An 18,625-nucleotide genomic window follows, 5' to 3' on the forward strand; every position below is an offset into this window, starting at 1 on the left:
AGAAAAGCGCAGTGCTAGGAACAGCTAAGATACTGCGCAGGACCCTCAAGCTCCCAGGCCTCTGGTAGAGGACCCGAGCTTGGAGGAGAAACCTCCCGCGGAGGGTGAGAGGGGCGTTTTATATATATATATATATATATATATATATATATATATATATATATATATATATATATATATATATATATATATATATATATCTCAGTAAATGTTTGTTAATTATGTTTATTAGTTACATGTTTATTTGAACATTGTTGTTTATGTACCAATGATTAAAAACTACACAATAAGATTACACTAAGATACTTCTGTATTACAGATGAGGCGTTTTATTACAAAGACAGAAAGCAGTAGTGCTAAAAAATCCCGGAAGAGGACATGAGTCCCGTTGTAAACAAACAGCTGCCACATACATTTATGCAGCAGCTCGGTAATATACGAGACGATCTTCCAAACGTGCTTTTATTAATGTTATCAATATTATGAAGTGCCTGTTCGCTCATCGTTTTATTTTTCAGTGCTTTTTTGTGGAAGAACGGAGCTTGAAGAAGCCAGGGCTAGGAGAGGCTAACGCGCGCTAACAACATTTAGCCTATATATGAACATAAAATTTACTCCATGCGGTAAATGCTACAATCTGCATCTTGGCTGCACGTAAATATGTGGGAATAACCTCAGCCTCTATTTTTTTGGGACACAACTGGAAACACAAATCCATGTGATTGTTTGAACAGTTTCTCAGCACTAAGAGGCATTTCTGCTCTAAGCTCACACACCGCCCCAATGCCATTGTGTGAGCCGGCTCTCCTGAAGCCGGCAGCCGCTAACCCAGAGCGGCGGGACGGATCACAGTCCATCCAAGTCTCCAACACATAACAAAACAACAAAACGCACACGTAACAAAGCATCCTCCCCTCCCCTCAAACACACATTAATAAATCCGGCTGCGCTGCTCAGACTCTGAGACACAGTTCACTCGGTCCACCAGCACCTGAACACGGACACAGAGCTCGGGTGCTGGGTCACGGGGCATGAAGCGCTCCTCTCTCTGGCATCCCCCTCATGAGGGGTGAAAGAGAGGCGAAGAGCCAGCGGGGAGAGAGCGGAGCCGCGCTTTGCACGGGGCGTCCGCAGAGCAGCTGGTCGGTCCCGTATGAGCTCCAAAGCTTTCTCTGGAGTGAAACACCGTCTATGCATGACGTAAACCAGAGCAGTAGTGACACACGATCGGAATGAACTGTTTACATGAACAACCATCGGATAAACAATCAGCATAACCACCTATCTGTGTATCTGTGTTTACATGCCGCATTTTCCTTCTGATTACTTTTGTCCGTGTAAACGCAGCTACTGAAAGAGGACATTTTTTGGAAAACTAAAATTAGAGCTGTGTTTCTATATATTTCTATGTATAGAACATACGCTGGGCGGGGCCACAAGCTCCCTCCTCCACTCCATTCCATCCACTTGCAGACAGATCCATGCACAGTGGGGCCAAAAAGTCTTCAGTCAGCCATCAATTGTGCAAGTTCTCCCACTTCTAAAGATGAGAGGCCCGTAATTTTCACCTTAATTTTCAACCTCAACTATAAAAGAAACAAAATGACAAAATCATTTTTAATTCTTAACCTGTCGTTTCAATGTTTTTATTTTTATTTTATTAGCGCTTGTTTTTGACTGTTTTTACTCCCGTGATATAAAGCGTCTATGTGTGTCATATAAAGCGCTATACAAATAAAATGTATTATTATTATTGAAAATTATGTGTATATGATGGTGGAAAATAAGTATTTGGTTATCAACAAACAAGCAGGACTTCTGTCTCTCACAGACCTGTAACTTCTTCTGTAGAGGATCCTCTGTCCTCCACTGGTTACCTGTATTAATGTCACATGATGGAATGGTTATCTATATAAAGACACTTGTCCACAAGCTCAAACAGTCACACTCCAAACTCCACTATGACCAAAGAGCTGTCTAAGGACACCAGAAACCAAATTGTTGACCTTCACCAGGCTGGAAGACTGAATCTGCAACAAGTAAGCAGCTTGGTGTGAAGAAATCACCTGTGAGACATAAAGACATTAAAGACCACTGATGATCTCCCTCCATCTGGGTCTCCCCCCAAGATCTTACCCTGTGGGGTCACAATGATCCCAAGAACGTGAGCAAACATCCCAGAACCCCACGGGGGACCTAGAGAATGACCTGCGGAGAAGTAACAAAGGCTACCATCAGTAACACACTACACCACCAGGGACTCAAACCCTGCAGGGCCAGACGTGTCCCCCTGCTAAAGCCAGTACATGTGCAGGCCCGTCTACAGTCTGCTAGAGAGCATTTGGAGGATCCAGAAGAGGATTGGGAGAATGCCCTATGGTCAGATGAAACCAAAATAGAACTTTTGGTAAGAACTCTACTGTTTGGAGGAGAAAGAATGCTGAGCTGCATCCAAAGAACACCAGACATACTGTGAAGCATGGGGGTGGAAGCATCATGCTGTGGGGGTATTTTCAGCAAACGGACCAGAACGACTGATCCGTGTAAAGGAAAGAATGAATGGGGCTGTGTATGGTCAGATTTTGAGTGACCACATTCTTCCATTAGCATTGAAGATGAAACATGGCTGGGTCTTTCAGCATGACAACGATCCCAAACACGTTGCCCGGGTAACAAAGAAGTGGCTTCATAAGAAGCATTTCAAGGTCCTGGAGTGGCCTAGCCAGTCTCCAGATCTCAACCTCATAGAAAATATTTGGAGGGAGTAAAAAGTCTGTGTTGTTGGGAGCCGGTTTAGCTCGTGCTGGTTTGCAGCGCCTTCCGTCCGTGAAACCAGGGTTCGAATCCGGGCTGCTCCCTGTTCCCTTCTCTACTTCTGTGCCGGTCCCAAGCGCGGTTGCTTTGAGAAGGTTGCGTCAGGAAGGGCATCCGGTGTAAAACATTGCCAAGTTTAACATGCGACTAGTTCGCTGTGGCGGAAAAGCCGAAAGAGAAAGAAGGAGAAAGTCTATGTTGTTCAGTGACAACCCAAAAACATCACTGATCTAGAGGAGATCTGCATGGAGGAATGGGCCAAAACATCACTGCTCTAGAGGAGATCTGCATGGAGGAATGGGCCAAAACATCATTGCTCTAGAGGAGATCTGCATGGAGGAATGGGCCAAAACATCACTGCTCTAGAGGAGATCTGCATGGAGGAATGGGCCAAAACATCATTGCTCTAGAGGAGATCTGCATAGAGGAATGGGCCAAAACATCACTGCTCTAGAGCAGATCTGCATGGAGGAATGGACCAAAATACCAGCAACAGTCTGTGAAAACATGGTGAAGATTTGCAGAAAACGTAAAACTGCTGTCATTGCCGACAAAGAGTATATAATAAAGTATTGAGTTAAACATTTGTTATTAACCAAATACTTATTTTCCACCATATTATTTCTAATTTTGTCTCTCATAGGTGAGGTTTGCCTATGATGAAAATTACAGGCCTCTCATGTTTTAAAGTGGGAGAACTTGCACAGTTGGTGACTGACTGAATACTTTTTTACCTCACTGTATGTCTTTGTTTTCCTCGTGGAATCTGGATCTAAACTATACGGCTGAATAGATCTGATATTGCTCGCCATTTTTGTTACACCGTTACTGTTAGCTTGGGGTTGTGAGGAGCTGTAAGATAGCAGGATAGATTTAAACAGATAACTGAGAGGAAGGGGGGTTTAGGGTTGCTCCGCTCCAACGGTACCGTCCACAACTCAAAGGCGAATTTCTGTTGAACTCCTGCCGCTCTTAAGAAACTACACTTACCGGCCACTTTATTAGGTACACCTGTCCAGCTGCTCGTTAACGCACATTTCTAATCAGCCAATCACACGACAGCAACTCAATACATGAATGTGGTTGTTGTTGCCAGACGGGCTGGTCTGAGGACTTCAGAAACTGCTGATCTACTGGGATTTTCACCCACAACCATCTCTTGGATTTACAATTCACACAGACTCACCAAAACTGGACCATAGAAGAAGGAAAAAATTGTCTGATCTGATGAGTCTCCATTTCTGCTGCCACATTCAGATGGTGGGCTCAGAATTTGGCCTCAAGAACATGAAAGCATGGATCCATCCTGCCTTGTACCAACGGTTCAGGCTGGTGGTGGTGGTGTCATGGTGTGGGGGATACTTTCTTTGAAAACTTTGGGGCCATTACGGGAGTTCTGAAAGCAAAAGGAGGCCCAACCTGGTAAGCAAGGTGGATCTAATGAAGTGTATGTCTGAGAAAAACATGTTTTTTGATTATGGGTAAAAATGGCATGATCACAAATAAAAGATAACTGGGAACCTATTTTAAAAGAGTTCAAAAGGTAATCAGAGTAGGCCTTTAAAGAGGTTTTTGAATGTGCCGGACAGTCCATATGTGTTTCTCAAATGTCTGACTTGATTTATGCATTTCCTTTATCTAAATCCAATATCTAAAAATACTTGTTAAGAAATGATTAAAGTTTCTTACTGAGATGCACAATGTAGTGAACTCTACCTATCAATCTGTTCTGCAGATAGATCTGGTTCATCTCAGTGTCACCCTCTCCTTGCCCAGTATGGTGAACTGCCAAGTGCATGCCTCTCAGCAAAATGCACCCAGTGGATGGAAAATCACCTGAACACATTGATGACTAATTATAATAGAGATAAATCTGTATCCATTTATGTGCAGCAAAAAAGAGGCTTAGCAGTTGGCGCCACATGACATTATACAATTGAAGTATATGGGAGAAAGAGACAGCACATAACAGCAATGCCCAGTGGCTGGTCTCTCTGAGAAAAGAACATAGAAACCTCCCTGAACAGAATCCAGTAACCATCACAGTGGCAGACAGCCAAGAAAGAGTCTCAGGTATGAAGAACTGGACAGCACCGGGCCCTGACATGATACATGCCTACTGGCTATAGAAGCTTATCGCACTCCACGAGCGCCTGGCAGCACAAATGAACCAGCTGCTAAGAGATGGGACTCACCCTAAATGGCTAACGGAAGGGCGAACTATCCTGATCCAGAAGGATCCCTCAAAGGGTGCAGTCCCATCCAACTACCGGCCAATAACCTGTCTCTACACAACATGGAAGCTCATGTCAGACATCATTGCAACCAAGATAAATAGGCACATGGATCAATTCATGAGTAACACACAGAAGGGCATTGGTAGAGACTCCAGAGGAGCCAAACACCAACTCCTGGTCGACAGAACAGTCGCTCAAGACTGTAAGTCACGACACACCAACCTGTGCACAGCCTGGATTGATTACAAGAAGGCCTATGACTCAATGCCACACACATTGATCACTGAATGCTTGGAGCTGTTCAACATCAACAGGACTCTAAGAGCCTTCATAGGAAACTCCATGAAGCTGTGGAAAACCACCCTTGAAGCCAATGGAAGCCACTTGCACAAGTGTCCATCAAATGTGGCATATACCAAGGTGACGCTCTGTCCCCACTGCTGTTCTGCATAGGTCTCAACCCCCTCAGCCAAATAATCAATAAGACTGGCTATGGATACCGACTCAGAAATGGGGCCAACATCAGTCACCTCCTATACATGGATGACATCAAGCTATATGCTAAGAGTGAGCGTGACATTGACTCCCTGATCCACACCACCAGGATCTACAGTACTGACACTGGGATGTCATTCGGGCTCCAGAAATGCAACCGGATGGTGACAAAGAGAGGCAAGGTAGTCCACACAGGAGGGGTCTCACTCCCAGAAGGAACAATAACAGACATTGAGGACAGTTACAAGTACCTTGGAATCCCACAGGCAAATGGCAACCTGGAGCAGGCAACAAGGAAAGCTGCAACAGCTAAATACCTCCAACGAGTAAGGCAAGTCCTGAGAAGCCAGCTCAATGGAAAGAATAAGACCCGGGCAATAAACAGCTACGCACTGCCAGTTATCAGATACCCTGCAGGAATAATAAGATGGCCAAAGGAAGAGATACAGACCACGGATGTTAAAACACGAAAGCTCCTTACCATTCATGGAGGGTTCCATCCCAAATCCAGCACCCTGAGACTGTATGCTAGCCGCAAGGAAGGACGTCGAGGACTACTGAGCGTAGAAGCCACTATCCAGGATGAAACATCCAAGATCCATGAATACATCAAGCTCAAGGCCCCAACTGACAGTGTGCTCAGTGAATGTCTCAGGCAAGGGAGAGCAGAGGATACAGTGCTGGAGGACAGATCCTCATGGGAGGACAAACCCCTGCATGGGATGTACCACCGGACCATAACTGAAGTGGCTGATATCAATAAGTCCTACCAATGGCTAGAAAGGGCTGGTCTACAGGACAGCACTGAAGCGCTCATCCTGGCAGCCCAGGAACAAGCCCTGAGCACCAGAGCGATAGAAGCTCAGATCTACCACACCAGACAAGACCCAAGGTGCAGATCTACCACACCAGACAAGACCCAAGGTGTAGATCTACCACACCAGACAAGACCCAAGGTGTAGGTCTATCAAGGTGCAGATCTACCACACCAGACAAGACCCAAAGTGTAGATCTACTACACCAGACAGGACCCACAGTGTAGATCAACCACACCATACAAGACCCAAGGTGTAGATCTATCACACCAGACAAGACCCAAGGTGTAGATCTATCACACCAGACAAGACCCAAGGTGTAGATCTACCACACCAGACAAGACCCAAGGTGTAGATCTACCACACCAGACGAAACCCAGGGTGTAGATCCACCACACCAGACAAGACCCAAGGTGTAGATTTATCACACCAGACAAGACCCAAGGTGAAGATCTATCACACCAGACAAGACCCAAGGTGTAGATCTACCACACCAGACAAGACTCAAGGTGTAGATCTACCACACCAGACAAGACCCAAGGTGTAGATCTATCACACCAGACAAGACCCAAGGTGTAAATTCTCCCACACCAGACAAGACCCAAGGTGTAGATCTCCCACACCAGACAAGACCCAAGGTGTAGATCTACCACACCAGACAAGACCCAAGGTGTAGATCTACCACACCAGACAAGACCCAAGGTGTAGATCTCCCACACCAGACAAGACCCAAGGTGTAGGCTATGTAAAGAGGTGCCCGAAACAATCCATTACATAACTGCAGGATGTAAGATGCTGGCAGGTAAAGCATACATGGAGCGCCACAATCAAGTGGCTGGAATAATATACAGGAACATGTGTGCAGAATATGAACTGGAAACCCCAAGGTCAAAATGGGAAACACCTCTGAAGGTGATAGAGAATGAGAGGGCAAAGATCCTGTGGGACTTCCAGATCCAGACTGATAGGATGGTAATGGCGAACCAACCAGACATTGTAGTGGTGGATAAAGAACAGAGGAAAGCCGTTGTGGTGGATGTGGCAGTGCCAAGCGATGGGAACATCAGGAAGAAGGAACATGAGAAAGTGGAGAAATACCAGGGACTCAGAGAAGAACTGGAGAAAGCCTGGAAAGTGAAGGTGACAGTGGTGCCTGTGGTAATTGGAGCACTGGGGGCATTAACCCCCAAGCTGGAGGAGTGGCTACAACAGATACCTGGAAAGACCTCAGACCTCTCAGTCCAGAAAAGAACAGGAACAGCTAAGATACTGCAGGACCCTCAAGCTCCCAGGCCTCTGGTAGAGGACCCCAGTTTGGAGGAGAAACCACCCGTGAGAGGGTGAGAGGGGCGTTTTTTATATGGCATAGTGATGTTGGTTTATTAGACACAATTCATTTGTAATTATCTCAAATCTTGATTAGATGCCTTAAACCATTTGTGTATCATTTTGGGATGACCATCTGATGAAGAAATAGAGTCTCCACTCACACTAACATGAAGGAGAAAAGAGGACCATAGATGATTATCTATGTTCCAACAAGTCTCCAATTGTTTGCCGTTCAACCTGTTTTGCTGTTTGGTTCAGTTTGGTGTCTCTTGGCCTGTGTGGTTCTGTCAGCTTTGTCCCTCTTTTCCACTTTTCTTTTCTTTTACATGAGAGAAGAAGAAAGAGAAAAAGCCAGATTACGGGGGACATCAGTGTGTGTGTGTGTGTTCGTGTGTGTGTCTGTGTTGGGGGGAGGGGTGTTGGGGGCTGGAGCCAGCAGTCTGGAAACAGCATGACAGAATTTGAATTATAGAGGCACCACAGCAAAGAGGAGCAAGCTGGGGAGGAAGGGATGATGGTGTGTGAGCGGGAATGGGGAATATGTGTGTGTGTGGGGGGGGGTGCAGGAGGAGGATAAAAAGAAAGACAGAGAAAGCAAGAGAATACACAGACTGTTCTAGAGGCTCTGTAGAAAAGCAGAAAAGTCATTTTCCATCTATCTGTCCGTCAGTCCGTCCGTCCGTCCATCCATCTATCCTTTTGGCAGTAAATCATGTTTTTGTAACCCGTTGACGTGTTTCTTGTTACTTTGTCTTAAAACATACAGATTCTTTTAAAGAGTTGTTTCAGTATTTGTATCACCATTTTTTTGTGTGTTTGTATTGAATGACTGTTTTATTTAAAATGTGTTTACATAATAACATGATCTAAAGATCAGTATTTAAATCCAACTTGTTTTTAATTACAGTTTTTCTCAGTCGCTTTAGTACAATTCTCAGATCAGAATGAAATTCCCAAAACTATTTGTTCAATCTTCACATCATGATGTCACTTGTGCACATCATATAAGCAGTTTCTCACTTCTTTGAACAAGTTGCAATTGCTTTGGTACATCCATGCAAATGATTATGTACAATTCTCTGCTCTTTGCTACATTATCAATTGTTTATGTCATGTTGATCAAAATGTATTCTATAGTTCACTGTGCAATAGTCTTCCTCCTCAAAACACCTAGTCATTAGTTCATCGTATAAGTCAGTAACTGCATAGTGGTTGACCAAGTTGTCACAATGTGACAAACATATTTGGCTGCATTGCAAGAGAGGATATTCGCTGTGATGTGGATGAGAATTTGTGGCCTAACATACAGGAACGACAAGAGGTGTAGGGAGACCACACCAATTCCTACTGCACTGCCTGGACTGTTGTACAGAATATTGTCCTATCTTTTTTTTCCCTTTGTGTTACTGTTTGCAGTGGGTTTTTTCTATGTTGGTGTGACATGGTCTGTCAACAAATTACAATATGAACAATGAAAGTGTAAATGTGAATCTTGTCCAGTCTCTTGCAATCAAACAAAAAAGGTTTAACTTCCATTTTACAATAATTGTCATCCAAACTTTAGCCATAGTTTCCATCAGAACCTCCCTCTAAAGTACACAGTTATATTGACAACATGACTAAGTCATTTGACTGTCTTGTTCATAGACAATGACACAAGGACTTGACATTCTGATGGCACTGACATGTTCAATGACATAAAGACTTAGTTTTGAGAGATGAACTAAAGATTTTGACCAAGTTACAGGCTTTTGCAAGAAATCCATAGTGTTTTGCTGTTTGTACAAATTGTTTTGAGAAATGCACACACGTATTTGCAAACTTCAATTCTGATCTGAGAATTGTACTAAAGCGACTGAGAAAAACTGTAACACCATTTGACGGCGCCTGTTCCCTCACCTTCAGATCATCTTGTATAATTGGGAACACTTCCTCCACAGGTCGTTGGAAGGCCTGATGTCCAAAGATCTTGGACTGCGATACGCTGATCAGGCCACAGGGGAGCAGCACAGCGGCATGCAGCAGGGTCATTGTGTTAACGTGGTCATTGCTGTGCAGCTTTCATGGAATATGACCACAACGTTATGAACAGGTGAGATGTTCAGAAGTGTGTTTTACGGCTACAGCCCCCACCCCAGAGTCCACAGTTTCTGCTTCTTCAACAGATGGTGTGTCAAAAGGGTTAAAGAGAGCCTCAAAATATTTCTCCCACCACCCAACAATATCATCAGTTGAAGTTAAACAGGTACAGAAAACATTGCAAGCGTAAATCTGTGACGAGTACACATATCCAACAACATCTTCAGGTAGATCAGGGAGGCCATTCCTTCCATCGCTCCCTTTCAGCTGCCAGACAGAGTCTCCCATCAACAGTGCCCCTCTTTAGTGCTCCTCCAAAAGACCTTGAGAAGGCTGGGTCCTCCAAACTGCTGTTCTGCATGTAGGCCCAGTCAGAGATCTGTTTCCCAGACAAAATTCTTTGGACAAAGAAGATCTGCAACAAAGTTCTGACGTGAAAATTGGACAGAGAAGTTTTACTTAAAGCCCAGCTTTCGGTGCTGCTTGACCTACTTATAAGAAGTTGAGATGACCGCCAAATTCCAAATACTTATGTAGTAATGGTCTTCCACCTTCATCAACAGTGATGATTCACACACACGAGTGAGGCCGTAGCTCTTGGGACGGACTGTAGAGCTGATCATACGCTGGCTGAGACCCTCAATTGCAGCAAAGCAAAGTAAGTGTGCAAAAAGACGAGAAACTCTGCAAATGCAAAGAAATGATTTCATCCATCTTCTTCCGTTTGATCCCTTTTGGGGTCACGGGGCTGCTGGGGCCTATCGCGGCCACTTGTGGGCAAAGGCAGGGGACACCCTGTACAGGTCACCTGTCTCACAGGCTAGAGTGTCTGCAATCACACACCCACACACTCACAACAAGTTAGATTAACCAATTAACCTATGAAGCATGTTTTTGGATGGGGGGAGGAAGCTGGAGAAAAAGCACACATGCACGGGGAGAACGCAATGCAAACTCCACACAGAGAGGGTTTAGGTCCCCCAGCCCGGACTTGAACCTCCTTGTTGTGAGGAAAGAGCGCTTACCACTCCACCACCGTGCCGCCCACAAAGAAATGCCACTAAATACCTGCCAGTATGGTCTGTGACATCCAAAGTTTACCAGCCAAATTAGACTTCCACTGGCCAAACATATTCTTTGGAAAGATCTTCTGTGTATTTCAATATAAAACAGTTGTTCCCTGTGTTTATTAACCCTTGTTCTATCCTAGGCACTTTACCATTGGGACTGGGTCATCTAGACCCACTAGACAGTGCTCTGAACCTTTTTTCTTCAATGATTTGTGATCTTCACTGGTGTCCATGGATTACATGAAATCTTTCCACCTTTATCCACCTTTGTCATGGTAGGGAGAACACCTCAATGGAAGGGGGGGGGGTCATCTAAGATAGCACAAGGGTTAAAGGATCGACTTTTTATCAAAGCCCTAATGTTTATTTCTACTTGAGGTTATTTATTCACAACTTGAACATTTTTTAAGAAATGATCTTTGTTCAAATCACAAATGTTTTTTCTAAGTTACAACAGGAAACTAAATATTAAAACTAGTGATAAACAGTGTTGGGAATCTTACTTTAAAAAAGTAAATAATTACATCGTAGATACCAGTTAAATCAGCCATCATGCTGTAATATCCAGCTCAGTGTAAGTACCGTAACCATTCGGCCTGCAATAACCGTTCGGGGTCCTTTGGACTGATGATAACGTCACACTACGGTGGCCCCACTTGGACAAACTACATAGCGTCCACATCTGCTCGGGCTCTACATATTTACATTTCACGTTTCCTTTTGTATTATAAAGTTCTTTTCCTTTGTAAGTTGTGTCTGACATTATTCTTTGTAATGTTTCAGGAGAGATTTTACCACAACCCACTTTGTAAAAAGATCTGTGGCTGTTAGAATGAACCTGCTGCTCCACAGAGAACCGTGTGTCTGAGCAGCTGCAGTCTCGTAGCTTCGTGTTTGCAGGCAGGGATGGTTCTTTGTTACAGTGTTCGGTCCGGAGAAGGGTTCAGACCGCAGTCCGCTCGGCTGCAATGCACTTAATAATAATCATAATAAAAGCACATTTAGAAGATACTCTTACTCTGTGTCGGAGCTCTGCTTGTTTACAACAGACTTCATAATATCTTCTCCTATGGTAGTATCATAATTTGTCCAGACTAATCACTATCTGACACGTCATCAGACCAACAAACAGCCAATCACATAATGGGACGTCAGCACTAGTCGAAGGACCCCGAACGGTTGTTGTAGGCTGAATGGTTGTGGTCCCTACTCTGGCTTGTTTGTTGATTTGTCACTGGAGCACACCCACCGGGGCTCGGTGCTTTGTGAGAATGAAAAGGTTTGGGTTTGATGCTTCTTTAGAGAAGAACGCTGCGTGCGCCTTTGTGCGTCCATATGCCAATCTGTGCGCCTGTGCCCACCAAAGCGAATTTCCAAAGAACGCCTGCCACTCTGCAGAAACTATGTCCTCAAAACGCAGCTTTTTTACTTTGGATGAAAAAAAAGGCATAATGCTATTAAAATACTACAGGGAATACTTTTACCACATATCAAAAGATGATTGGAGCGGGACTTAAACATTTCTGTTTCAAGTTTCACACAATATATTAGGTTCCCAATAGGTTCTTCCAAATTGTAAACTGACTTCTAGTGCGTCCGTCCTGGGGGAGGATCCCTCCTTCATGTGGACACCCCTGAGGTTTCTTCTTTTTTTCCAGAATCCGTATTTGTTTTAGGAGCTTTTCCTTACAGAGAGGGGGGTTCTAAGGGCAGAGATGCCCAGTGTAGTTTAGTCTGTTTAGTTCAGTTTAGAATTTTCCCATTGAATTTTATGTATTCATGATCCTTATGATTTTATGTTTACTTTACAATTACCAGTACGAAGCCCATAGAGGCGACTGCTGTTGTGATTTTGGGCTATACAAATAAAATGGAATTGAATGGAATTCCTTACAACAGCAACTGACATTGTATTTGTCACTTCGTCACAATGCTGCCTGTGTAACGATAACCCACGTCTTATTGCTGAAATGATGCGCATGATGTTTATTTTTAACAAACTTTCTTCAGAAGACCAGAAATTTCTTTCAATATGTATTAGATAAACATCCAGCAAACCAGAGATGGTAAATGGTAAAGTCCACAAAGGAGGGGTCTGACTACCCGAAGGAACAATAGCAGACATTGAGGACAGTTACAAGTACCTTGGAATTCCACAAGCAAATGGCAACAAGGAAAGCTGCAACAGCTAAATACCTCCAACGAGTAAGGCAAGTCCTGAGAAGCCAGCTCAATGGCAAGAACAAGACCCGGGCAACAAACAGCTACGCACTGCCAGTTATCAGATACCCTGCAGGAATAATAAGATGGCCAAAGGAAGAGATACAGACCACGGATGTTAAAACACGAAAGCTCCTCACCATGCATGGAGAGTTCCATCCCAAATCCAGCCCCCTGAGACTGTATGCTAGCTGCAAGGAAGGACGTCGAGGACTAGTGAGCGTAGAAGCCACTATCCAGGATAAAACATCCAAGATGCATGAGTACATCAAGCTCAAGGCCCCAACTGACAGTGTGCTCAGGGAATGTCTCAGGCAATGGAGAGCAGAGGATACAGTGCTGGAGGATAGTTGCCTGAAACAATCCAGCACATAACTGCAGGGTGTAAGATGCTGGCAGGTAAAGCATACATGGAGCGCCACAATCAAGTGGCTGGAATAATATACAGGAACATGTGTGCAGAATATGGACTAGAAACCCCAAGGTCAAAATGGGAAACACCTCTGAAGGTGGTAGAGAATGAGAGGGCAAAGATCCTGTGGGACTTCCAGATCCAGACTAGGATGGTAATGGCGAACCAACCAGACATTGTAGTGGTGGATAAAGAACAGAGGAAAGCCGTTGTGGTGGATGCGGCAGTGCCAAGCGATGGGAACATCAGGAAGAAGGAACATGAGAAGCTGGAGAAATACCAGGGACTCAGAGAAGAACTGGAGAAAGCCTGGAAAGTGAAGGTGACAGTGGTGCCTGTGGCAACTGGAGCACTCGGGGCAGTAACCCCCAAGCTGGAGGAGTGGCTGGAAAGATTTCCAGATACCTGGAAAGACCTCAGACCTCTCAGTCCAGAAAAGAACAGGAACAGTTAAGATACTGCAGGACCCTCAAGCTCCCAGGCCTCTGGTAGAGGACCCGAACTTGGAGGAGAAACCACCAGCGGAGGGTGAGAGCGGAGTGTTTGTTTCATATATATTTGTGTGTGTGGAGTTCAGTGTCTTGCCCAAGGACACTTCGACAAAAGGCGGGATCAAGACTGCCATGTTCCGAGCAGAGGTAGACCGCCGTACAGCTGCACCACAGCCCCCCACCCCACCCCACACACACAACATGCTGTTTTGCATCCTCTCTGAAAACGATCCTTTAGTTTATTCCCTTTGTTATGCCTGACAGACACAGGTAGGACTGAACAGTTCAGGTGTTTGTTTTCTGTTTGGCTTTTTCTCCATGTCTCCTCCTTCCCTCAGTCAGTCCTGACAGTGTAGCAAAACTCTCAGTATTTTGGGATTATTTATTGGTATACACAACAGCAGGAACAACCTGACACACAAATGTGCCTAACTGCCGTGTTTCCTCCACCTCGCCAACACCAAATCTGTTGCCTCACAGATGACTTCCACACACGCAGAGACAAGGTAAGGCAGGTGTGTATGTCTGAGACACATTCCAGAGAAGAAGGACAAAAGGGGAAAGAGAAGGAGAGACGGCATGCAATTCAATACCCCTGCACACTGAATATTCCCCCAGAGGGCTTTTTCCATTACCCCTGAACAAGGGAGTCTTTAAGCTGATGCAGCCCTGCATTTTCATCTGTTTCTTTTTTCCTTCTCTCTTCTCACTCCCTCTTTGCTTCTTTGCTGTTTTTTTTCCACAGACACATTGTGCAAATGTAACCTTTAGTGAGCCTAACCCCCTACCCCACACCCACTGCTCCCCCTCCCCAGGAAGTTTGCTAGCCACTTTGCTGCCAAGAAATATGGAAAAACTGGCAGACTGCCCGTTTCATCTGCAAACACAGTGAAAAGAGAGGGTGGAAGGAAGCAGCGGGGGGTGGAGGGGAGGGAGTGTGAGGAGGTGACACACAGGCGATGGGAAAGCTGCCGCTGCTGCTGTGCTTGCCACAAGGAAGAAAAGAGATTCAAAAACAGAGCAGAGAAAAAACAGGCTGCACAGAGATATGGATGAATTTTACTTGCATAAAATGGAGCCTCATTACTGAGGGAAGATAAATCATATGTAGACATTTTCCTGAGGGTACACATACATCCTACGATGGGCAAACGGAGCTGGGTCTCAGCATTAGCATGCATAGACACATAGCAATTAAGCAGCTCCCAGGGAATCAGCAGAAGGACAAGCAGGAAAATCCATTTATTATTTGATTTAGTAGATTTTTTGTACTAGACTTATACTGTATGAGCTACTTCAACCAAACAGTAAAATATTACTGTTTGGTTCATGTCTTCTACATCCTCTACCAGCAGCTACCTTCATGTCTTCTACATCCTCTACCAGCAGCTACCTTCATGTCTTCTACATCCTCTACCAGCAACTACCTTCATGTCTTCTACATCCTCTACAAGCAACTACCTTCATGTCTTCTACATCCTCTACCAGCAGCTACCTTCATGTCATCATCATCCTCTACAAGCAACTACCTTCATGTCTTCTACATCCTCTACAAGCAACTACCTTCATGTCTTCTACATCCTCTACCAGCAGCTACCTTCATGTCATCATCATCATCTACCAGCAGTTACCTTCATGTCTTCTTCATCCTCTACCAGCAGCTACCTTCATGTCTCCTACATCCTTTACCAGCAATTACCTTCATGTCTTCTACATCCTCTACCAGCAACTACCTTCATATCTCCTACATCCTCTACCAGCAGCTACCTTCATGTCTTCATCATCCTCTACCAGCAGCTACCTTCATGTCATCATCATCATCTACCAGCAGTTACCTTCATGTCTTCTACATCCTCTACCAGCAGCTACCTTCATGTCTTCTACATCCTCTACCAGCAGCTACCTTCATGCCTTCTACATCCTCTACCAGCAGCTATCATCATATCTCCTACATCCTCTACCATCAGCTACCTTCATGTCTTCTACATCCTCTACCAGCAACTACCTTCATATCTCCTACATCCTCTACCAGCAGCTACCTTCATGTCTTCATCATCCTCTACCAGCAGCTACCTTCATGTCATCATCATCATCTACCAGCAGCTACCTTCATGTCTTCTACATCCTCTACCAGCAGCTACCTTCATGTCTTCTACATCCTCTACCAGCAGCTATCATCATATCTCCTACATCCTCTACCATCAGCTACCTTCATGTCTTCTACATCCTCTACCAGCAATTACCTTCATGTCTTCTACATCCTCTACCAGCAACTACCTTCATATCTCCTACATCCTCTACCAGCAGCTACCTTCATGTCATCATCATCATCTACCAGCAGTTACCTTCATGTCTTCTACATCCTCTACCAGCAGCTACCTTCATGTCTTCTACATCCTCTACCAGCAGCTACCTTCATGTCTTCTACATCCTCTACCAGCAGCTATCATCATATCTCCTACATCCTCTACCATCAGCTACCTTCATGTCTTCTACATCCTCTACCAGCAGCTACCTTCATGTCTCTTACATCCTCTACCAGCAGCTACCTTCATGTCTTCATCATCCTCTACCAGCAGCTACCTTCATGTCTTCATCATCCTCTACCAGCAACTACCTTCATGTCTTCTACATCCTCTACACACAACTACCTTCATGTCTTCATCATCCTCTACCAGCAGCTACCTTCATGTCTTCTACATCCTCTACCAGCAACTACCTTCTTGTCTTCTACATCCTCTACCATCAGCTACCTTCTTGTCTTCTCCATCCTCTACCAGCAGCTACTTGCATGTCTTCATCATCCTCTACCAGCAGCTACCTTCATGTCTTCATCATCCTCTACCAGCAACTACCTTCATGTCTTCTACATCCTCTACCAGCAACTACCTTCATGTCTTCTACATCCTCTACCAGCAGCTACCTTCATGTCTTCATCATCCTCTACCAGCAACTACCTTCATGTCTTCTACATCCTCTACCAGCAGCTACCTTCATGTCTTCTACATCCTCTACCAGCAGCTACCTTCATGTCTTCTACATCCTCTACCAGCAACTACCTTCATGTCTTCTACATCCTCTACCAGCAGCTACCTTCATGTCATCATCATCCTCTACAAGCAACTACCTTCATGTCTTCTACATCCTCTACAAGCAACTACCTTCATGTCTTCTACATCCTCTACCAGCAGCTACCTTCATGTCATCATCATCATCTACCAGCAGTTACCTTCATGTCTTCTTCATCCTCTACCAGCAGCTACCTTCATGTCTCCTACATCCTTTACCAGCAATTACCTTCATGTCTTCTACATCCTCTACCAGCAACTACCTTCATATCTCCTACATCCTCTACCAGCAGCTACCTTCATGTCTTCATCATCCTCTACCAGCAGCTACCTTCATGTCATCATCATCATCTACCAGCAGTTACCTTCATGTCTTCTACATCCTCTACCAGCAGCTACCTTCATGTCTTCTACATCCTCTACCAGCAGCTACCTTCATGTCTTCTACATCCTCTACCAGCAGCTACCCTCTCCATCCTCTTCTACATCCTCTACCAGCAGCTATCATCATATCTCCTACATCCTCTACCATCAGCTACCTTCATGTCTTCTACATCCTCTACCAGCAGCTACCTTCATGTCTTCTACATCCTCTACCAGCAACTACCTTCATATCTCCTACATCCTCTACCAGCAGCTACCTTCATGTCTTCATCATCCTCTACCAGCAGCTACCTTCATGTCATTCATCATCATCTACCAGCAGTTACCTTCATGTCTTCTACATCCTCTACCAGCAGCTACCTTCATGTCTTCTACATCCTCTACCAGCAGCTACCTTCATGTCTTCTACATCCTCTACCAGCAGCTATCATCATATCTCCTACATCCTCTACCATCAGCTACCTTCATGTCTTCTACATCCTCTACCAGCAATTACCTTCATGTCTTCTACATCCTCTACCAGCAACTACCTTCATATCTCTACATCCTCTACCAGCAGCTACCTTCATGTCTTCATCATCCTCTACCAGCAGTTACCTTCATGTCTTCTTCTACATCCTCTACCAGCAGCTACCTTCATGTCTTCTACATCCTCTACCAGCAGCTACCTTCATGTCTTCTACATCCTCTACCAGCAGCTATCATCATATCTCCTACATCCTCTACCATCAGCTACCTTCATGTCTTCTACATCCTCTACCAGCAGCTACCTTCATGTCTTCTACATCCTCTACCAGCAACTACCTTCATATCTCTTACATCCTCTACCAGCAGCTACCTTCATGTCTTCATCATCCTCTACCAGCAGCTACCTTCATGTCTTCATCATCCTCTACCAGCAACTACCTTCATGTCTTCTACATCCTCTACAAACAACTACCTTCATGTCTTCATCATCCTCTACCAGCAGCTACCTTCATGTCTTCTACATCCTCTACCAGCAACTACCTTCTTGTCTTCTACATCCTCTACCAGCAGCTACCTTCATGTCTTCTCCATCCTCTACCAGCACTACCTTCATGTCTTCTCATCCTCTACAGCAGCTACCTTCATGTCTTCATCATCCTCTACCAGCAGCTACCTTCATGTCTTCATCATCCTATACCAGCAACTACCTTCATGTCTTCTACATCCTCTACAAGCAACTACCT

General features: G+C 44.7%; 1 protein-coding gene across 1 annotated transcript in view; it reads left to right on the forward strand.

The window, feature by feature from the left end:
• The first annotated feature begins 9,860 nt into the window (after window positions 1–9,860).
• The window catches only part of ntmt1 (N-terminal Xaa-Pro-Lys N-methyltransferase 1), a 34,859-nt gene continuing 26,094 nt past the window's right edge, over window positions 9,861–18,625 (forward strand). Inside the window, exons 1-2 of the mRNA XM_023960817.1 lie at window positions 9,861–9,935; window positions 10,333–10,427. The gene's annotated coding sequence lies outside the window, so the exon portion shown is untranslated. The remainder of the gene's footprint in view (window positions 9,936–10,332; window positions 10,428–18,625) is intronic.

This window comes from Oryzias latipes, chromosome 12 (genome assembly GCF_002234675.1).
Source record: "Oryzias latipes chromosome 12, ASM223467v1".
NCBI classification, from domain to species: Eukaryota; Metazoa; Chordata; class Actinopteri; order Beloniformes; family Adrianichthyidae; genus Oryzias; species Oryzias latipes.